This window comes from Thermobia domestica, chromosome 10 (assembly GCF_964235325.1).
Source record: "Thermobia domestica chromosome 10, izTheDome1.hap1.1, whole genome shotgun sequence".
Lineage (NCBI taxonomy): Eukaryota > Metazoa > Arthropoda > Insecta > Zygentoma > Lepismatidae > Thermobia > Thermobia domestica.
In genome coordinates, this window is record NC_137463.1 from 33,126,034 (window position 1) to 33,151,058 (window position 25,025).

Consider the following 25,025-nt stretch of genomic DNA (forward strand, 5'->3'; position numbering starts at 1 on the left):
GGTGAGATATCGATGTTCGAAGGTTTGTTGGTGAAAAAGCGATTGCACTTTCTTAGTTGCCTTTATTTATCAGAAAACTAAGTGACGGATCCTCCATTTTCATCACTGATACTTTCAAAAAGTTGAGACCTAGAGCGCTGACGCTCACGCAGTACTTGATAGACAGACACACACTCATCATAATCCGTGGATATATAAAGGTTTTACTACGGATATGAATTCCCGCTCGTTGACGACAAAGGATTTGTAATAGTTTTGCCTTCACCTCTTTAATGGATGTTATTCCTTTGTCCCCTTGAAGAGCCAGAACATATAAATTATGTAGTACACCATAATAAAAGTTATAAAGAACATCGAAACCCTGCACCTTATCGTTGCAATAGGAGATAGGCACATAACAAAGCGAGCGTTTAACACTGTATTTCCTATGGTCAGCAATAATTTTACAAGAAGAACGACTCTGAACCATACGGTGCCAGGTTTGTGTAAACTCTTGTACATATAATTGTTCCACTAGAATAGATGTATTTAGATACCAGAGACTGTGCTTCTTGGTATTTTGTTAACGCTTAATATAATACTTAAATGTAGTAAAAAGTGGTCAGAAGCATATGTAGGGGAAATTTTCATATGAAGTAGCTTGCGAAGCAAAAGTTGAAAAAAAAAAAAAAAAACAATCTCTCCTGGACGAACTTGTATGCGTGAAAACGGTAAAACCTGGGGAAGCTAAATATAGCGTAAGCCAACAATCTTTCAAACCAAGGACTGTTACCGACCTGTACAGAGTAGCACAATAATTGTAGCCCGGTATTTGCTGTGACTGATGTAGAACACAATTAAAATCACAACCGATAATGAGGCCAGCATAATGGCCTGCACATTCCTGGGGAACAACTGTTTCGGAAAATTGCTGGCAGCCCTTTGATTGTTCCCCGATTGCGAGTACAAGTCCAAAATTTTGACATCACCTATCATACCACTATTTAAGTGACAAGATGGTTGGTAAAACACATTGTCAAACTGTATACCTTGAAGAACAAGAATAGCGGTACCCGCAGCATTGTGAGTGGAATTTTTATAAACATCGTAGCCTTGAATATTCACAAAGGATGCAGTACCAACTTTCTCTAAGCAAATATCAATGGAATGACAACGTAAAAAATCCTGTAAAGCATTAAATTTCAGACGGGTGATAGATTTGTTAAAATTAATTGTTGCAAAATGATGAGAAAACATAATATATGGAGTAAAAAACATTAAGGGAATTCAGAAACTCAGATATGTAAATAACATCTTGAAGAAAGAGAAACGGGAAAGTCACTCGAATGAAAACGATAACAAAGCACCATAAACGTAAACACTATGGTTGAGTAGGAACTGTTGAAGTAACCTTGGGAGGGAATTGACTTTCACTTGTTACTTCGCAAGATTTTGCAGTAACTAATGTATGTATTTATTGCATGAGGATAATGCTGTTTTCTCAGCTATTGAAACCTTCCGTTCTTTGTTTCGTCCAGTCGTGTCTTCGGTGGGGGGCAGGCAGCAATAACTTATCAGTACAATTTTCACTTGTAGAGTTGTCAAGGAAAGCACTTGAGTTAGCAGACACGTCATCACTATTGAGATTTAGACTTGAAGTAAGAGAGAGGGGAGGCACAGGAGCAGGCAGGGAACTCTCCAAAATTTAGGGGGGAGTTACACTTTTACGAATATCAGAACGTGTCATGAGAGCGCTAGTAGTAACACAGGATAACGATTGTGAATCGGGTGGGCGTAAAGGGGAAAAGTTGCACCTCTTGTATGTTAGGAACACCTGGTTCAAAGTTCGGTCATATCCACAGCTTCTGACCAGGCAGTGTTGTGACAAGACGAAGTAGGGCTTGAATTCTGTTGAGTTTGGAGTATAGGTCCGACGAACAACTCACTCATGTGTAGAGGACCAGGTAAATGTCGGGCAGGTAGATTACGAGGCAGACGTTTAGTACATTCACTAAACATGCGTACTACTGCAACAGGAAAAGCACATATGGGCTGACCAGGATACATAATTGTAGCCCTATGACCCTGAAATGTCGATTTAGATGGAACGTGCTTCTTTAGACATATACACAATGCGAACTTCATTGTACAGATGAAAATGTAATGTATCAGACCATTGTTCATTGAGTACTTTAGAAATACATCTATAAGGGCTTAGTGTTGTGTGAACCACTTCGAGACAGTTCTACAGGCAATTCTAAAATTCGCGCTCGTATGACATCTTCACAAACACTCATAATATGGACGAAACTTTCAGTCCCAGCAGAAAGAGTAAAAATTATCTTTTCAGTTTTTGTACGCAAAAAAATTATCATAGGCACTATTAGCACTAAACTTAACATAAAGACAATAATATTCGTTGTGCAGTTGAATGGCCTCAACTTGGTCCAATGTGACCTTCAATTTATCGGCAAGCCAGGTATGAACCTCAAGTGGCGTCGATTTCAAATGGGATAAACTCTTATCAAACTCAAATTTGACGGTATTTTCAAGTATCGTATTCATGATTCACTGATAAACAGCGCACCAACAGGGAACTATACGTTCTCTAGCAAACAGCTCTCAAAACAACACGCTATAGAAACACACTCACAGAGCACTTTCCACACGCCCACACAGTAAGTTGGTTAGCACTCGAGTCACCACTGAGACACCGCGGCTCCACTTGCATTCAATATATACTTTTATTTAAGTACCTATCGTATTGTAATAACTGAAATTCATAATTTCATAAGTTACATATTTTCATATCCTGGATGGTGATATCCTTTTAATTAACTTATATCAGCTGTTCATTGTCCTGCACTAATTCGGCCGAAATCACTCCATTTACGTAACTTTACAATTAATCGTTGGCATCACTAGGCAATAATGCTACAAAATGGTTCTGGTTATTTAGAGCTATGTATATGGGATTTTGTCTTCCTTCAGTTGAATTAACGTATCGTCCAGGTTCTGCACAATAATTTCTCCTTAGTTTACGGAATTCCAAATTGGAGTCGTATAAGTACGTTGTAATAGATCGACCAAGTGCACGTTCCATTGCCACCATGTTTCCTTCATGAGCCCATTCTCCATCAGTTATTATATTTCTAAGTTGGCACAATGAACTTGGGGAATTTGGCCTTCCGTCTTCCACTCTTTCATCTTCTCCAAACACAGAAAGGGACGTACTAAATGCAGCTAGTCTGCAGCATTGCCAATATGCTTCGCAATTAAAAAGACTCAAAGATATTGCTCGAGAAAAACAATTGCCATCACCAGTTGTTTCTACTGGTACCAAGTTTGAGAGTTCAGTTTGATGGGCGAGTTCAAGTGAATTTCAATTACTTTCGTCATGAAATAAACTTATAAAATTTTCATCAACAAGGTGCATATTTTCGTTAAATTTTCCATTTGGTGGACTCTGAATATACCTAAGTATTTCTTTAATGTCACTTTCATGACTTTCCATTACCGACTTTAATTCTTCAATAACATCATTTGTATCACGGAGAAACACATTATGTAGAAGTTCAATAATACGATTGGTCTTTCTAATAATACTGGAAGATGGACTTTGATTGCTCATGACCGAGGTAGGCTTGGTAGCATCTTGCGCAGTGGCATCCTCTTGAATATTTCTTCTACTTTCTTCTAAGTCTCTCTTATATTCTGCAATGTCAGTATCGTTGGAGTATGTTTTCGATCTAGCTTTATAATCTAGCTTGCTTTTGAGATCATTCATAGAAAAATTACTGAAGTTGAAGAGCTCCATCAAGTCTTTGTCAATTGACGGCGATACTTTATTAGGACCAGGATACAACCAATGTGCATGGTGTAGAAATTGTTTTACCCGTTTAGAGACCACTAGCTTTTTATGTTCATAATCACGGAAAAACAATCTTCTGTACATCCAATCACAGATTTCTAATGATATGTGTTGCAAAGTAAATGATTTTATACTTCTCCTAAGGACCTCCACATTGATTCTATATTATTTGTGTGTAGAGATGGATCTTTTGGATTGACGAAGTACTTTCTGTGATTAACCCACTCATGGCTCTCAAATAATTCATTAAGACCTTTGTATACTTTTGCACCATCTGTCACTATATGTGTGTCGTAATGAATAAACCTTTCCATTATAGGCAAAAGAGTTTCTTTCGTCCTGTCCTTCACGCATACAACAAGGATGTCATGTGTTTCTCTGCATATCATTCCAAAAACCCAATAAGATTGTCCAAGTAACTATCTTCCTTTGTTATACTTCCTGCTTGTTATGTGACATCTCGACTGTGCAATTAAATCCACCAAGCTTATGATCTTCAAAATATTTTATTATTGCACATTGCATAACTTCACGGGCGTAATTCTGCTAATTTGCTACCGTGTCGGTGGCAAAACCTGTATTTTCTATCATAGAAGAATATGTTTCACCACGGCAAAATAGGAAAATGAATTTGAGGTGACTTGTTAATGAAAGTTTGTTGTCAGTCCCAATCCAAATATTCTTTAAAGGATTTGTCTTTTTCCCACATGAACCACACTTGTAAAACCACCCAAGCTTATAATGACCTTTATCGTCGTACACTCGGCCCATCAAAACGTATTTTGTACACTCTACTTTTCTCTTCTTAGGAAGCAATTTGTGCTCTTGTTTCACTGCACATTTTGCACATATTGGCTGGAATGGATCTTCACCGTTTTCAGGTTTTGGGTCTGTTACAGGTATAATTCTATAGTGCTCCAGTATTCTTCGTGCTACATTGTCAGTGAGAAGAAGGATGTTAAAGTTTTTCACTGTGAGTGCGTCCAGAAGTTTCTCAGGGTTGAATTCTTCGTTTGGATTTGGAATCCATTCTTCTAACATGCGCTGCACCTCGTGTAAAATTTCAGCAGCGTAAGTTCCATATGTAAATACGTCAGCAGTACAAGCCTGTGAAGGAAATATATATTACGAAATCAATATTTCCATTGTAATTACAAATGTATATTTTATTCCTATTGAAAAATGCTTGCAGAAGATACGTATACATAGAAAGAAGGAACATAATGAAATAAGATTTCAAATTTGGTTTTTATAAATGAAATCTTTTAGTTTTACATTTAAAGATGATACCATGTAGACTAAAGGAAATAGTGATGATGAGAATGGATGAAATTTTATAACCAAGAATGGAATAACCTTGAGCAAACCCACACACATAGTGTTTGTCAACACAAAATCCACTTGGCGCAAGCTGAGATCGAACGAAGGACCTCTTGCACGAAATGTTAGCACTTTATTACTGAGCCAATGAGGCCCAAATTCGCATTTGTAGTAAGTATTTGAGAGGTAATTTTCTTTCTCTATTAGTACTCAAATACTATTATTATCACTAACTCCTCCCATATAACAGCGAATATTATTTTTTCTGCGATAAATAACCAAACACAAAGTACTTTATCCTCATTGTATGGTTTATGATCATAACATGATATCAAGTCTTCTTCTTGAAATAAAATTTCGTAACACAGTTGAAGAACATATTTACTGACTTCTGCTAGTTATGAGTACACTTTATTAAATCAAAACAATTTCATCAATATGAAAAGTTTCTAGTGAAGCGTCCTTAATTCTTTTGAGTTATTTACTGTTGATTCCGCCCCAAGTTTGCAATACACACCCCTCATTTCAGCACTGATCTGATGTGTGTAGGTCCTTATTTATTTAATTAATAAATTAATTTTACATTTAAGGGAGAAAGCTGAAAACCGAAAAAGGAACTCCAGGATTGGTTGGATTAGAGTTTAGCGTCCGTTCAGCACGAGGCTACATGACATGTGGACCTATAGCTTAAAGTGGGATCTGAACTACATGAGCTCCAGCCGGGAATCGAATCCAGGTCTCCAGCACCGAAAATCTGTACGCTAACGACGAGGAAGCTCCGCGACCCCAGGAATTTTGCAAAAATTGTTTATTTATGCTTCATGATCAGTGGGTTGCAGACAGGGGTGGACTGGCTATATAAAAAGGGCGCGGTCACATACTCTGGGAGGGCGCCGTCCATCTTAGGCTTTCGCTTGTATGGAATACCCCCTCCTAATAAAAGGAAGTTCCGGGGGGTTTCTCCCGGAAAATTAGCACAAAAAAAACAACAAAAGATTAAGTAGTTATTGCAGTTAATCACGATAGAATTATACAAATTCAATATTTTCATAAACAAACAAAGAGACAGAGTACTAAATACGAGGCGTGTTTTTTAAGTAAGGTCCGTTTTGTTGTAGACACAAGTAGTTCGCGCGCATACCGCAACTAGCGTGTGCGTCGTGTACCGGAATGCCTCGGGAACAACTGTGCTCAGTTTCAACTCTAGCTGACCTGTACGGTTGTGTTCTGTGCTTTCACAATGTTTAAGACTATCCAGTCGCCCGCCGCGTGTGAGGTTCGCTCAGTGATACGGTTTTTGTCAGCAAGTAACCTGTCTGCTGCAGAAATTCATCGACAGATTTGCGAAGTGTACGGTGATACTATTATGAGTGCAAGCAAAGTGCGTAAGTGGGTACGAGAATTCAAAAATGGCCGTGACAACGTCCATGATGAGGACCGCTCCGGTCGCCCTTCTTCGATTACAGACGATTTGGTGGCTCCAGTTGAAGCGAGGGTTCGTGAGAATAGGCGCTTCACAATAAAGATCTCTCAAACGAATTTCCTGACGTGTCGAGATCAGTGCTTTACAAAATTGTTAATGAACACCTAGGGCGGTATTCAGAAAGAATTCGTTAATCTAGGCTTAGTTTCAGACTAGTTAGTACTCATACTAACAATTTACTAAGGAGGGTTCACGTTATGGTATTCAGAGTCTACTTTGAGTACAACTAAAATGATGATTTGGTTATGATTAACTTATATAACCCCAATGCATCGGGTGAGAAAAATAAATGTGGCAACTACGGAAAAGTAGATGAGCGCATGCGTAGTCTGTAAAAATGAAAATATATGAAATACGAAATGTTGTGTCGCACGGTAAACCGTGGGTAAAAGATTAGCCTCTGCTTTGGATTAATTAGTCACATGTGATTAACTTCGTCAAATACTACGTCCTAATCAAAGACTCTGAATATAATTTGGATAACCACCCGTTAGTCAACCACGTAGTATGGCTTTAATCAGACGTCAAAACGTCTAAGGCCCCTAAAGTTTAGGAAACTGTGCTCCCGTTGGGTCCCGAAACTCCTAAAGAGGACTACAAAAAACAAAGATTTGAGTGTGCCATGAAGTTCTTGACTCGTTATCACGAAGAAGGTGACAGCTTCTTGAGTCAGATCGTAACTGGAGACGAAACATGGGTTTCGCATATCACGCCCGAATCGAAGCAACAGAGCATGGAATGGAGACACACACACTCGCCTGTAAAGATGAAGACCAAACAGACTCTGTCCCAGCGCAAAATCATGGCGTCGGTGTTTTGTGATAGGCATGATGTTTTGTTGGTCGACTTCATGCAACGAGGAACCACTATCAATGCAGAAGCATACTGCCAAATCCTGTGAAAGCTACGCAGAGCGATTCAAAACAAACGACGCGGCATGCTGATAAAGGGCATTGTTCTTCTCCATGACAATGCAAGACCTCACACTGCAGGTCAGACCCGCGATTTGTTGGACAGTTTTGGCTGCGAAGTTTTAGACCACCCACCCTACAGTCCTGATCTTGCGCCGAGCGATTACCATCTGTTCCTCCACCTCAAACAACACCTCAGTGGCAACTGTTACAATGATGACGACGATGTGAAAACGCTTGGTTATCGGAGCAGGCGGCAAGTTTTTATGAAGAGGGTATTTTGAAATTGGTTGAGAGGTATGATAAGTGTTTGAACAAACTTGGCAACTATGTCGAAAAATAGAGTAAAGTATGTACTTTCTGAAAATACATTTACTTTTTGAAATAACCTTTCGTTGCGTACTTATGTTCAAACGGCCTTACTTAAAAAACACGCCTCGTATATTAGGCCTATATAAATCTGCACACTTTAACTGAGACTACAAAAATCACACCAGTTGTTTAAATTCTTCGGCTACATTTGTTAACAGCCTAATTATAACTGAAGATTTGAGTTAAGTTTGGGGCTTATGCTATTTTTCATACTTCTGTCCTTTTAAAGCTATGTTCATCATAACATTAACTTATTTTTCATCTATTTTTAAAACCGTTAATAAAAAGTATACATGAAACATTTACTACAAATTAACAAAAGTAAATTTAGAATTATATACCTACCTAGCGAAAAAAGAAATTCAGAAACAAAACTGGAAAATGAAGGTAAAGTCACTGCTTTATGCTTGAAGGAGCCTTCGCATTCCCTTGCTTTTTTCACACATTTTGTCAATAATAAGATTGTTGTCTATTTTGGTCAGCATGTCTCTTTCTGAGTTCATCAAGAACAACGATTCCAGATGTTCATCTGTAAGTCTTGAACGGAGTCTTGTTTTTATGTAACGCCACTAGCGTCTTTAACGGCGGGAGTGGGAGGGAGGGACATGTAAAAATGATCCAAAATGACCGAGATTAGAGTCAAATCAATATATTTCGAAGTCGCTGAGATCATTAATGGTACCACCAAAGCCTAAAACAGAAAGGGCAAGGCCGTAGGCCGAGTAAAGACGGGATCTGGGGGCGGAGCAGTGGGGATGGGGGGGGGTTGATATATAAAAATCATCCAAAATGACCGATATTAGAGTCAAATCTATAAATTTCAGGGTCCCTAAGATCAGTATAATGACATTCCCAAAGCCAAAAACAGAAAGAGCAAGGCCGCAGGCCGAGCAAATACTGGGATTTGGGGCGGAGCGTGAGGTTGGTAAGGGTGATATGTAAAAATCGTCCAAAATGACTGATATTAGAGCCAAATCTGTATATTTAGGGGTAAATCTAATATCATTAATAGCATTCCCACGCCGAAAACAGAAAGAGCGAGGCCGCAGGCCGAGCAAATACCGGGGTCTGGGATGGAGCCCTAGCTGGCCAAAGGCTAGCGAATTTATAAAATAATTATGTAGCTTTGCTTTTTTTTTAAAATGTGTTCAGAGAGGAAACTGTGCGCCTTCCCGAGCCTAGACGGGTCTTAGCCCCTCCCGAGGAGGGCGCAAAAGCACTGATGTGAGGAGGGCGCAGCGGCCATCGGGCCGGTACTTGATTATGGCCAGTCCACCCCTGGTTGCAGAACCCAGTTGATTCGTGCTTGAGTATGTGAATGGGTGTCATGTGTGACGTGATGCATTGAGGATTTCTGATGGATGCGAAAATCATACAAGGAAACCCCATTAATGTTTTGTTGACGTTGGTGGGTTGAATTTAGTTAGTGTAAATGTATGCTGAATAGAAGCAATACCCTTACAACATGATTTAGGGGAGTATGTGAGTAGGAGAGCGATCGAGAGAATAAAAGAGAAGCTAATACACTAGTAGGTAGCAAGAAGCCTGCGAGTGTCTACTAATGTTATTTTCGACCATATGAAGATATAAATCGTTGTATAGTCCAAAAGAAGACCATCCAAGCGCAATGACAGCAATCCGTCAGAGTAGCGACAAACTCAACTGACTTACAATTTAAGCTTTTCATGGCAACGGGTAACAGAATACCAGGTAAACCCACACGCAACAGACTACAGAGAGTTGATATTCATGCCCAAAAGCCGTTTCTTCTGTATCTACAATACAGCATCGAGTCTTAGAACCTAGGGTGCAGAACATTGCGAATGGTTCGTGATGACTAGATTTGTGTTCCTGCAGGTGTCATGGTTTAATCTGCAGTCCAACAATCGACACATGCACATCTAGAGAGAAACATCAAAAACATAATTGTCACACAAATGTGAGTAAAATATTCAATATGGTGGTGGTAAAATTCATGTATGGGCCGTCATCTCTAATGACTAATGTACCGACCTGTATATCATATGGAATTGGAGCACGATAGCTTAGTGATAGATATTATTTATTTATTTATAAATATTTCGCGGCATTACTAGTATCTAAGCCCGTCACGTATAAGGGATGATATTCACCGGCAGCTCATTATCCGGTGAAGTTTGAAGGTAGAAAACCGCCCGGGACCAGTACCGTAGCTAGAATTTTTGCAGGAGGGGGCCAATGAAAGGTCCAAGAAAACTTTGATGGGACCATCTTCAATGAATGACACATACACACACATACATATGGCTTGGTTTTGTAAGTAAATATGACTTCAAATATTATGAGTTTCGAAATACATTGTGTATAGGAGCACGTGTGTGCATATGTATGGTTGTATTGTTGCGTATAGTCTGTCCGTTTTAAGCTTTAATCCCTAGCATGAGACAAGACCACAACTACATATGTCTGGCGATAATCCAATTAAGGATGTTCAGTAACAGCTACTGACCTATTGGATTACGCATGATTACTGCTATATCTATAATATTTATCCATAAAATAGTGATAGTCAAAGCTAGAGTTACCATACGTCCTCATTTATGCGAACGTGTCCACATTTTGAGATACGAATTTCCGTCCGCTTATTTTTGAATCGTAGTCTTATGTGAACATACTGTCAAATTAAATATTTAAATAGTTAAATCTAGGCACACCATGATTCTATTTCTCATTGCTGTGCCTATTACATTATTTTAGAATAGTATATCAGTCAGGGAAGGATGATAGTACTTTCAAAGTACAAGAGTGCCCTCTGCCTTGGAACATGGTGACTTACTAAAGGCCCCATGAGTCAAGTGCGATTTTTAGAGAGCGGTGGCTCACTGGTAGTGTGACCGCTTTTGATTCGGGCTAATTGGTTCGATCCCAGCCCGCGCCAAGTGAACTTCGTGGTTGCAAAACACCGTGTGTGGATTTTCTCATGGTTCTTCCGTTTTTTCCCCACTTCCTTCATTCCACTATTTTATTCATTTCTCATCACCTCCGTCTCCTTTAGCCTAGTCAACATAACGGTGGTACGTAAAGCTTAAATATTTAATTTCGGTTCATTTTTCAAGTGAGATTAACATTACGTGGCGTAGTGAAGCTGTAATTCCGGTGTGTACAGTTCCATTACAGGCTAAGTGGATTGAGTAGACTATACACTCCTTCCTGGCTCCTATTAGCTCCTTCTATTAGCTCCTATTAGCTCCTTCCTGGCTAAGGGGTTAGCATAAGCGCCTTTAGTGTCAAAGACCAGGATTCGATTCTTAGAGGGAACTTCTGTAGTTCAGATCCCACATTAAGTTGTGGGTCAAATGTATTATCGCTGCTAAATGGTCGCTAAATTCAAAATCAAATGAATTCATTGCGGCAGCTTCACTGACCCCATTCCTACGCTAATACATAGAAATATAAATGAATGAGAAAGAAACAGAATTAGCATTATAGCTTATGAACATATGGAATAAAACTGAAATAAGCATAATTACCTGTATTCTTTCGGTCTCCGAAGCTCTTGGATGGTGGTTGTGTTCTCCGCTTTGGGAAATAACACGTTCATTATTTTGATCGGTACAGAGTCTTCCTTTGGAATTGTGTGAGTGATAAAATACACACTTCCAAAAAGTTTTCGTTTCTTTTGTTTTTTCCTTTATATACTGAAATTCTTTACATAAAACTTTCTGAGAAGATACAATCGTAGGTTTTTCTTCCATTATGCCTTTCAGCATAAAAAAAAAAAAAAAGATAAACTTACAATATTAGGAATCGAATGTATACTTGTTGTACTCCGATACGATGCAGTCCGAAGCTCAATTCAAACTACTGTGTGTAGAGGAACGTAAAATATGCTTGGAAAGAATTTATTTTACCCTCCTTTAATCGACGCTTGAAAATAACAATTACGTCTCAATATTATTTTCATTGTTAGTATGTTCACATTCAGGAAAAAGCAGACCGCTTGCTTCAGCATTGTTGTTAACAATTTTTGATATAGAAATTTGTTCTCGTAATTTCTTTCTTTTCATTACTATAGTAAGGACTGTTTAGATATGTATTTATTTCAGGTTTTTAAGTAGTCAATTAGATTCTTGATTTGATTTGATTTTGATTTTAACGTTTCTTTCAGCAGCGAGGGTATATGAGACGTGGACCTACTGATTAACGTGGCATCGGAATCATATGAGTTACGCAGGGAATCGAATTCGTGTCTCCCACACCAACCAATAATAATATTGCATTAATTAGTTGTCTTGTTTTAAAAACCTCCCAAAGCTTCCAGAATGTAATTAACTAATTATGCTGTGCATTTTAGAAGCGAGTGAAACTTTTTTTTATTTGACATTTGCATCGCTTTAGTTTGTTTCTGAATTGCTATCTCAATCAACAACAATTTTCTACCTCCAAGAAAATACAATTTGGTTACTACTACTACTACTACTACTACTACTACTACTATTACTACTACTACTACTACTACTACTACTACTACTACTACTACTACTACTACTAATAATAATAATAATAATAATAATAATAATAATAATAATAATAATAATAATAATGACTGATTGCAGCTACCGTCAAACATGAACTTACTGTTGGATGAATTTGCCTTTGCCCTTTTGCCATTGATTGTTTTAAAAGGAAAAACAAATCATTTGTGTGCGTGGGTTTTCTCGGGGTTCTCCCGTTTCCTCCCACTTTCTTCATTAAGCCATTTCACTCATTTTTCATCATCACCGTCTGCTTTCGCTTAGCCGGCATAAATTGGGGACGTAAAACTCAAAGATTAAATTTTATAAATCATTTGTTTCTAAAATCATAAAGATAAATTTACAGAATAAGTTGGAATGGGGGAACTTCTCTCTGGCCCCTCCACTTTGAAATTTAGATTCTAAGGCCATTGATTATTTTTTTTAAATGGTTTTTATATAGTACTTAAATACATATTTGAAGTGTGATCAACGTACCTACGTAAGTTTCTAGTATTTCTTTACGTTATATATTGGGTGTTTTAATATGGCGCCCACGGACTACAGAGCACTATTCTACAGGCCGAAATAAAGCGAAAATGTTATATGATGATTTGACCTCCGGAGCCTCCTTCAGCCGCTATGGGGAATCAAAATTTCACAATGTGGCAACGTAGCAGATTAATTTGGAGCCATTAGCATTACTCTACGAATAGAACAAGCAGTTAAATCGATTGCTACACTAATAAGTGATGCTATTGTCAATCAATATCGACTTTAGCTGCCACCTGGAAAGAATCGATATAATTTTTTCATAGATTGGTAAATATAATCTATGGTACGTTATTTGCGACGTTGCGACATAGTGCAATTTGAGTCTCCAGACGAAGGCTTGAAAGGTATATAAATATATATTTTGCTTTATTTTAACTTGTAGAATAGTGATCTGTGGGCCATGGGTGCCATTTTTATAACATCCGATATATATGTATATGATGTCTTCTCGTTCTTCCTAAAGGCCCTCCATCACTTTGTAGAAAACATTTTAAATGATCTTATCTTTAGGCAGAACTGGAATTCCCGTTCTGTATAATCTTTTGAAATGGAGAATTATGTGCAGGAAGAGATTTTTCTAGGGTATTTTTCTTTAGTACTTATAACAGACCCTGTAAGAAGGAAAACTATTTCTTCAAGTTTTGTCATAAATTTTAGATGCTATTCTACTTATTCTTTGCGGAAAAATAACTAGGATGCAGTTATATTATTAGTAATGTTACACACATCTACTTTAGTAAAGATGAATGTGAATTTTTAATCTACAGGGAAATGAAAAATTAGTTGACTCAGTTGCAAGGAAACCATTTGATATTATAAAAGAAACAAACATAAAACAAGTATATTCGGTCTAATATCAAGTCATTTCACAACAAGATTCGGGTTTCCAGTAGTTTATTTCCAGCTTGCAGTATCTAAAAGCTGTCACAACCTACATCCACAAGATATTAGCCACATTAAACAAACAATGCAAGAGGATGCATAAGATGGCCTCCACCACCAAAAAAGAGCCTCTGTCTTCTACATCACAACTCTTTTTCGACATCACCTAATCAGGTGATTTCTCCTCTACACATGTTATTATACTTCATATAATATGTCATATGTATTTATATTGTCCATGTAAATACCAACAATACTAAATACCACATATCGTTAAGAAGGCTATTTTTAATCTTGTTGGAAAACAGACCGTTTCAACATCATCTATAAATCCGGACTGAAAGAGCATGTGTCATCTTACAGGCCTACTTCGCAACTCACAAATAAATATATCGTGTGCGAGAAAATTATCAAAGCCAGACTTTTCAAATACACCTCCCACTATATTAACACAGCCCAACATAGTTTCATGTCAAATAGCTCTTCCCTCAATAACCTCAGGAACCTACTAATAACATTACAAATAGTGTTACCGTCAATGGACAACTTCACAAAATCTATTTCAATTTATCTAATGCCATAGAATACATAAACAATTCTCATCTAATTGTTTATGTATTCCCCATTAATAAACAACTGGTCCCCATTGCCCAAATTCCCGAATTTTTATTATTTTCCCGGATAAAAATTGAATTTTCGGAAAAATAGCATATCAATTATTGATCTACTCGTTAATAGGAATCGAATGATACCCATCTCGTCCCTGTCGACAACTGGTCCCCATTGCCAAAATTCCCGAATTTTTATTATTTCCCCGGGTAAAAATTGAATTTTCGGGAAAACGACATACGAATTATTGATCTACTTGTTAATACGAATCGATTGATACCCATCTCATCCCTGTCGACAACTGGTCCCCATTGCCCAAATTCCCGAATTTTTATTATTTTCCCGGGTAAAAATTGAATTTTCCGGAAAATAGCATACGAATTATTGATCTACTTGTTAATACGAATCGAATGATACACATCTCGTCCTTGTCGACAACTGGTCCCCATTGCTAAAAATCCCGAATTTTTATTATTTTCCCGGCTAAAAATTGAATTTTCGGGAAAATGGCATATCAATTATTGATCTACTCGTCAATACGAATCGAATGATACCCATCTCGTCCCTGTCGACAAAAGGTCCCAATTGCCCAGATTACCGAATTTTTATTATTTTCCCGGATAAAAATTGAATTTTCGGGAAAATGGCATACGATTTATTGATCTACTTGTTAACACGAATCGAATGATGCCCATCTCGTTTCTGTCGACAACTGGTCCCCATTGCCCGAATTCCCGAATTTTTATTATTTTCCAGGGTAAAAATTGTAATTTCGGAGAAATGGCATATCAATTATTGATCTACTCGTTAATACGAATCGAATGAAACCCATCTCGTCCCTGTCGACAACGGGTCCCCATTGCCCAAATTCCCGAATTTTTATTATTTTCCCGGGTAAAAATTGAATTTTCGGGAAAACGACATACGAATTATTGATCTATTTGTTAATACGAATCGATTGATACCCATCTCATCCCTGTCGACAACTGGTCCCCATTGCTAAAAATCCCGAATTTTTATTATTTGACCGGATAAAAATTGAATTTTCAAGGAAAATGGCATATCAATTATTGATCTACTCGTCAATACGAATCGAATGATACCCATCTCGTCGCTGTCGACAAAAGGTCCCCATTGCCCAAATTCCCGAATTTTTATTTTCCCGGATGAAAATTGAATTTTCGGGAAAATGGCATACGAATTATTGATCTACTTGTTAATACGAATCGAATGATGCCCATCTCGTTTCTGTCGACAACTGGTCCCCATTGCCCAAATTCCTGAATTTTTATTATTTTCCAGGGTAAAATTTGAATTTTCGGAAAAATGGCATATCAATTATTGATCTACTCGTTAATGCGAATCGAATGATACCCATCTCGTTCCTGTCGACAACGGGTCCCCATTGCCCAAATTCCCGAATTTTTATTATTTTCCCGGGTAAAAATTGAATTTTCGGGGAAAACGACATACGAATTATTGATCTATTTGTTAATACGAATCGATTGATACCCATCTCATCCCTGTCGACAACTGGTCCCCATTGCTAAAAATCCCGAATTTTTATTATTTGACCGGATAAAAATTGAATTTTCAAGGAAAATGGCATATCAATTATTGATCTACTCGTCAATACGAATCGAATGATACCCATCTCGTCGCTGTCGACAAAAGGTCCCCATTGCCCAAATTCCCGAATTTTTATTTTCCCGGATGAAAATTGAATTTTCGGGAAAATGGCATACGAATTATTGATCTACTTGTTAATACGAATCGAATGATGCCCATCTCGTTTCTGTCGACAACTGGTCCCCATTGCCCAAATTCCTGAATTTTTATTATTTTCCAGGGTAAAATTTGAATTTTCGGAAAAATGGCATATCAATTATTGATCTACTCGTTAATGCGAATCGAATGATACCCATCTCGTTCCTGTCGACAACGGGTCCCCATTGCCCAAATTCCCGAATTTTTATTATTTTCCCGGGTAAAAATGGAATTTTCGGGAAAACGACATACGAATTATTGATCTACTTGTTAATACGAATCGATTGATACCCATCTCATCCCTGTCGACAACTGGACCCTATTCCCCATTTTCCCGAATTTTTATTATTTTCCCGGATAAAAATTGAATTTTCGGGAAAATGACATATCAATTATTGATCTACTCGTCAGTACGAATCGAATGATTTCCATGTCGTCCCTGTCGACAGCTGGTCCCCATGGCCCAAATTCCCGAATTTTCTTTATTTTCCCTTGTAAAAATTAAATTTTCGGGAAAATGACATACGAATTATTGATCTACTTGTTAATACGAATCGATTGATACCCATGTCGTCCCTGTCGACAACTGGTCCCCATTGAAAATTCCCGAATTTTTATTATTTTCCCCGGTAAAAATTGAATTTTCGGGAAAATGGCATACGAATTATTGATCTACTTGTTAATACGAATCGAATGATACCCATCTCGTCCTTGTCGACAAATGGTCCCCATTGCTCAAAATACCGAATTTTTATTTTCCCCGATAAAAATTGAATATTCGGGAAAATGGCATATCAATTATTGATCTACTCGTCAATACGAATCGAATGATACCCATCTCGTCCCTGTCGACAAGGGGTCCCCATTGCCCAAATTCCCGAATCTTTATTATTTTCCCGGGTAAAAATTGAATTTTCGGAAAAATGGCATATCAATTATTGATCTACTCGTCAATACGAATCGAATGATACCCATCTCGTCCCTGTCGACAAAAGGTCCCAATTGCCCAGATTACCGAATTTTTATTATTTTCCCGGATAAAAATTGAATTTTCGGGAAAATGGCATACGATTTATTGATCTACTTGTTAATACGAATCGAATGATGCCCATGTCGTCCCTGTCGACAACTGGTCCCCATTGCCCAAATTCCCGAATTTTCATTATTTTCCCGGGTAAAAATTAAATTTTCGGGAAATCGACATACGAATTATCTTTCTACTTGTTAATACGAATCGATTGATACCCATGTCGTCCCTGTCGACAACAGGTCCCCGTTGCCCAAATTCCCGAATTTTTATTATTTTCCCGGGTAAAAATTGAATTTTGCGGAAAATTGCATACGAATTATTGATCTACTTGTTAATACGAATCGAATGATACCTATCTCGCCCTTGTCGACAACTGGTCCCCATTGCTCAAAATCCCGAATTTTTATTATTTGACCGGATAAAAATTGAATTTTCGGGAAAATGGCATATCAATTATTGATCTACTCGTCAATACGAATCGAATGATACCCATCTCGTCCCTGTCGACAAAAGGTCCCCATTGCCCAAAATTCCCGAATTTTTATTATTTTCCAGGGTAAAAATTGAATTTTCGGAAAAATGGCATACGAATTATTGATCTACTTGTTAATACAAATCGAATGATGCCCATCTCGTTCCTGTCGACAACTGGTTCCCATTGCCCAAATTCCCGAATTTTTATTATTTTCCCGGGTAAAAATTGAATTTTCGGGAAAACAACATACGAATTATTGATCTACTCGTTAATACGAATCGATTGATACCCATCTCATCCCTGTCGACAACTGGTCCCCATTGCCCAAATCCCCGAATTTTTATTATTTTCCCGGGTAAAAATTGAATTTTCGGGAAAATGGCATACGAATTATTGATCTACTTGTTAATACGAATCGAATGATACCCATCTCGTCCTTGTCGACAAGTGGTCCCCCATTCCTCAAAATCCCGAATTTTTATTATTTTCCCGGATAAAAATTGAATTTTCGGGAAAATGACATATCAATTATTAATCTACTCGTCAGTACGAATCGAATGATACCCATGTCGTCCCTGTCGACAACTGGTCCCCATTGCCCAAATTCCCGAATTTTCATTATTTTCCCGGGTAAAAATTGAATTTTCGGGAAATCGACATACGAATTATCTATCTACTTGTTAATACGAATCGATTGATACCCATATCGTCCCTGTCGACAACAGGTCCCCATTGCCCAAATTCCCGAATTTTTATTATTTTCCCGGGTAAAAATTGAATTTTTTTGAAAATTGCATAAGAATTATTGATCTACTTGTTAATACGAATCGAATGATACCCATCTCGTCCTTGTCGACAACTGGTCCCCATTGCTCAAAATCCCGAATTTTTATTATTTGACCGGATAAAAATTGAATTTTCGGGAAAATGGCATATCAATTATTGATCTACTCGTCAATACGAATCGAATGATACCCATCTCGTCCCTGTGGACAACTGGTCCCCATTGCCTAAGTCGTCCCGAATGATGAGTATTAAGGAAATACAAAGTTTAAAAGGAATTTTAAAAAAGAGTTTCATTTATTGAAATAATTATCGTGGTAAGTTTTAGTGGATTCTAAGGTAATGTTAATCGAACTGAGACCGCAATATTTAATTATATATATATATATATATATATATATATATATATATATATATATATATATATATATATATATACGGTATACTATGTGATCAAATGTGTCCGCACACCTGGCTGAAAATGACTTACAAGTTCGTGGCGACCTCCATCGGTACTACTGGAATTCAATATGGTGTTGGTCCAGCCTTAGCCTTGATGACAGCTTCCACTCTGACAGGCATACTTTCAATCAGGTGCTGAAAGGTTTCTTGGGGAATGGCAGCCCATTCTTCACTGAGTGCTGAACTGAGGAGAGGTATCGATGTAGATCGGTGAGGCCTGGTACGAAGTCCACGTTCCAAAACATTCCAAAGGTGTTTTATAGAGTTCAAGTCAGGACTCTGTGCAGGCCAATTCATTACAGGGATGTTGTGGTTCTGTAACCACTCCGCCACAGGCCGTGCAGTATGAACATGTGATCGATCGTGTTGAAAGATGCAATCGCCATCCCCGAATTGCTCTTCAACAGTGGGAAGCAAGAAGGTGCTTAAAACATTAATGTAGACCTGCTCTGTGAGAGTGCCACGCAAAACAACAAGGGGTGCAAACCCCCTCCAAGAAAAACACGACCACACCATAACACCACCACCTCTGAATTTTACTTTTGGCACTACACACGCTGACAGATGACGTTCACCGGGCATTCGCCATACCCACACCCTGCCATCGGATCGCCACATTGTGTACCATGATTCGTCACTCCACACAACGTTTTTCCACTGTTCAATCATCCAATGTTTACGCTCTTATACCAAGCGAGGCATCGTTTGGCTTATGAGCAACCGCTCGACTATGAAATCCAAGTTTTCTCACCTCACGCCTAACTGTTATAGAACTTGGAGTGGATCCTGATGCAGTTTGGAATTCCTGTGTGATGGTCTGCATAGATGTCTGCCTATTACACTTTACGACCCTCTTCAACTGTCGGCGTTCTCTGTCAGTCAACAGACGAGGTCGGTCTGTACGCTTTTGTGCTGTACATGTCCCTTCACATTTCCACTTCACTATCACATCAGACACAGTGGACCTAGGGATGTTTAAGAGTGTGGAAATCTCGCGTACAGACTTCTGACACAAGTGACACCCAATCACCTGACCATGTTCGAAGTCCGTGAGTTCTGCGGAGCGCCCCATTCTGCTTTCTCACGATCGCTGATCGATCTAATGACTACTGAGATCGCAGATAATGAGTACCTGGCAGTAGGTGGCAACACAATGCATCTAATATAAAAACGTATATTTTGGGGGTGCCCGGATACTTTTGATCACATAGTATATATATATATATATATATATATATATATATATATATATATATATATATATATATATATATATATGTGTGTGTGTGTGTGTGTGTGTGTGTGTGTGTGTGGGTGGGTGGGTGGGTGTGTGTTACAGTCTAAAATAATGCTGTATGAATACAGTGATATCAACCTGAAACATTATAAAATCCCATCTTGAGAGGCAGAAATTCCCAATTTGCTCTTGAATTTCTCACGTTATCCTAAATACCAAACTATTTTATATCACACATTTCCTTCAACATATGAGCAAACTACCCGTAAACGTAGATCTTCTACGTTTATGAAGCAGTTGATAAATAACTATATTATAGAAAGAAACAGTTGAAAATGCTGGCGAAAAGAAGTACACTTTGCCGTCAGGATTTAGTATTTACATAATTCATTTATGGCATCATATTGTAATGAACGTAAGGATACTAGAAGAACCATACATATTCTTCAGTCGTTTTGTATAGAACGTATTCGAAGTTGGTTGTTTGTCATTTTGCGTTTGACTTTCTTCCGTTAATTATATTCTTTGTATTAAAAAAAAAAAAAAAACAGTACAATTCACATTCCTTGTTGATTTTTTTTTTTTTAAATCGCAAAATCACTTCTGCACTAGCATGCATTTTCCGGTAACAAGATGTGACAATTAATTGATTTTTAAAATATTGCAAATCACCGTAACAAAAATGAGAACACTCAAAAAGAAAATTATTGTGCTATCTGCCGAGGTTAGTTTAAGCCAAAAACAATTCCGCTGATTGAGTTCAATGTACAAAATATTTTCATCGGTTTAACGAGGACTGCGTTCTTGATCCAGACGATTCCTTCTTTGTGTGTCAACAATGTGAAATCTCAAACAAATATGAGTGCAATGTTTGCTCTTTCCTGTATATGAAGCTAACACTAATATTTTAATCTATAACCACACTTTTGGTAACATATGATTAACATAAATTAACAAATACTTTATCATGAAGTACAGAATTTTTCTGCTTTCGGCACTACCTCACATTTAGTACGTTATTTTTTAAAATAAATTCTTGTTTCATATATTCTTGTAACTGAACAAATATTGTGATTATTCTTTCCCTCATTTGTAACTCAGTGACATTTTGTAACATTTTCCGGAGCTGTAAATAAAGGTATTCTACATTCCTAAACTTATAGATTCCCGTGTTTGTTTAAAGTCCATGAACTACTTTACGAACAGCAATGTGCGTTGTGGAATTATTAGTGACACTATCATAGTACGTAAGGTTTTAAATGTTGATGTCGGTATTACCCCAACAACCTGGGGAAGTCCGACATTTCTTCATCGTTCATTTCAATTGTGCCTCCACAGCCACACATTGCTTTTGTGTAACATGTATTGTATCAGTCAACTAGCTCAAATAATATACTTAATCATATGCTATAATTCGTTTCTTTAATAATTCATTACAACCTTGTAATTAGCATTAATGTCCTTATGGTGTCGGTATTGTCCCATGGCGATATCGCCCAAGAACAAAGCTACTAGCCTACATCCCACAATAGAAATAATTTACTTACCTACGGTATGATATTAAATACTTGTCTGCACCGTTGAACCACTCGTCCCGGACGAGTGGTTACTTGCATCCCTAATTTTCATTTGGATAGTCAATGTCATATAAGTGTTATAGACAATTAAGCATACGTATATCTGGGTGTAGTAGCGGACGCAGAATTTCATCACACTTACAAGTTCAAATCGTTTCAAGAGTTTTGTGTACACATCAGGTAAATGTTTATTTTTCGTAGGGAGGATTAAAACCCAGAAACCTCTGTTTGTGTACGACACTAATTATGAAAAAAATGATGGAAGAAAATGGGTGAAACACGAGTAAAGTATAATTTCATACACAATCAGGGCAGACCCTAGGCAATTTGTCGCCCCGTGCAATTTCCTCCCTTTCTCCAGAAACAACAAATCTTAAAAAAAAAACACGATTTTAAGAATGGACGGAAACGAACTCGCACTCAGAAAGACCTAAACCCTACAAATACAATCTCGTTGTGTCTGTTCTTTTAAAAAATAATAAACTATTATGTTAGTGAAAGATAAAGCTTACACGCCTGTAGAGGAAAGATGATAATCCTTTATATAGAATTCAATATCATGCTTCAATCTCAAAAAGCTTGCAATTCCAGTGCAACTAGCTCTTTTATCTTTATTTCTTGATTTTCCTTCTACATCCGCTTTTTTTTTTTTTTTTTTTTTTTTTTTAAAAAAAAGCTTGTTTCCACTTTGAATGATAAGGAACTTGTTTGTGACGAAGACAAGACTAGTTTTCATTTCAAAACTTTGATAACTAACTAAATGGAACAGGTGTTCGCTACTATTCGAGAATTGAGTTCTTGTATTTGACAACAATGAAGTATTCATGCTGGGATTTGTTTGACAATTTACTTTAGCACTGTCCATGTGATCTCAAACTAATGTGATCTAAACATGATTTATGAATGTAGAATTCAAATAGAAGATCAGCTTAATAAATTTAACTATCATCATCATGAAATCTGTTTCCAGCAAGAAATATTTATTTTAAATAATATAGTTATGACAGATTTTGTCGCCCCTCGAAACTTGCGCCCCGTGCAAATTCTCGTGTTGCATATACGGCAAAGCCGACCCTGTACACAATGTTCACCACGAACTCACTTGGTCTAGGATCGAACCAACGACTCCTAAGAACAAAGTTGAGCGCTCAAACACTGGGTTTTTAATAGTATTAAGAAGAAGGCAGTTCCTTGACAGTCTAAGTTGTATGATAAATTAATTTAATTCTAGTTTCAAATGTACTGTACATACGGTTTTTCTCTTGTTAGAGTATTGTAACAAAAAGAGCTAATTCAACTATGGAAAATTAGCACACAGTAGAGGTGGGTATGCTTTAATCTTCCAGAAGCGGAAACCTGTCTGTTTATTCGACGTCGTTCATAATGAAATAAAGTCGTTTGTCTTCACACGCCTTCCATTACGTAGAACTGGATCCAACGATTTTCTCTCTACGAGCTAAAGGAAGGAAGGACATAATGTGTATTTGTGTCGACAAAGATATACGATCATTAAAATAGCACGGTCCAAGTGGCTTCGAATGCGTCAACACGAGAAATCGCTTTGATCAAACAGATAAGTAAATAAACAGAATCATGAAAACGCTTTTATTAGTCCTAAGAGTCTTCTGTGACATTTTGTTTCTAAGGAAGCTGCCAACTGCGGATTCTGCAAGATTTTTAGAATAAACTTGTTTGAAACTTTAAGTCAAAATAATCTTTATTTTCGAAGAATGTACCTCTTTAAGAAGAATGTAGTTTTCAGATGTACAATTGTGTTTCATTTTAACGTTAATTTGATTGTTTGTAGTTTAACTCAGTCATTTTCAACTGGACGCTGTGTGACGTAAAAGCGTAGTTTTACAGTCCGAGATAAGCAGAGAGTGAGGAAGGGCGACTTAGCCTTTCAACGCTCGCCAGAACGAAATCGTAGATTCTCACTTTGGGGCTACTGGTGACCTATTTATTAGGAAGTCATGATTGATACATCGTTGGAAAGTTATGGAACACAAATTCCAACGCTCGTCCTATTCATAGAAGAAGAAAAAGAAGACAAAAAGTGCAAAAAAATATGAAAAAATATAATTTGGAGGCCTGGTCAACTCTTGCAATAACAAAATGATGCTAATATGACAAGAACGAAATTCATAAAAAACAAAAAAAAAAAAAAAAACGCCCTGTATATGATTTTCGAAGGGCTGTTGCAAACCTTCGTGTTGGCGGCCTTTGTGATTCCCTTTATTATCAAAGAATCATGATGGATACATCGTCGAAAAACTTATGGAACACAGATTCCAACGAGGTAATATTTGTGTTTTGTACTTTGCCCTCGGCAACAAAACCTCTTCTTTTCCACTTGTCAACAACCAGTAAACAATGACGCTCTCGCTGGCTTTCCATTTTTAGCTTAGCTTGTAGACAAAAATGTAGGGGTGAAAATGATGTTAGTTTTCTTTTTGTGTGTGTATATGTGTTAAAGAAAATTGAATTTTTGTATTTTACTAAAAAGAAAAGCGCAATGAATTCTTTTATGTAGAAAATATTTTTAAAAAAATGCTATGCATACAAGAAAACTTTTTATTGAATTTGACAATTAAAAAAAAAACTATTGAATTTATTGAATTTGCCTCCCACCATCACCACCATAGTACCCAGTGTTCGAAGTGGAAAAAAAGCAGAAGCGGTATATTTTATTACAATTTTGACTCAACATACCGCTATCTAAATGCTGAAATACAGTGAGGGTATGTTGCCTGAAATATTGCATTTCTATTTACATAATGACTAAAAACCATTGGAGGGTTTCTCTGTAGTTACGGGGGGGGGAGCATGGAGAGACTTTGTCCCCAGTCCCCAACTTTCTGGGAAAAATAAAAAATATCCCCATATGTTTTATTATAGAGAATTACACACAAAAATGTTCAAAAACCGAGCTTTCATATAAACAATTTTTACCAATTTTTCGCAGGACAACTCCCGTCTCCCCAGTAGACTGAGGGGTATTCCAGACCCCGAAAGGTCCGCATCCTCCATAGCAGACAACCTCTAAATCCGTCCATAGAACAATCAAATCCACGATTATTGTATGTCAGCCACGTATATTCTTTAAATTTGGCGTCCCATTGTGATTTAGTAAGATAATCAGGAAATGCAGCGACATCCATGTCATGAGGATTAACTTCCTGATAAATGAATTTATTGGGGAAGCATGTAAAAGAGTTG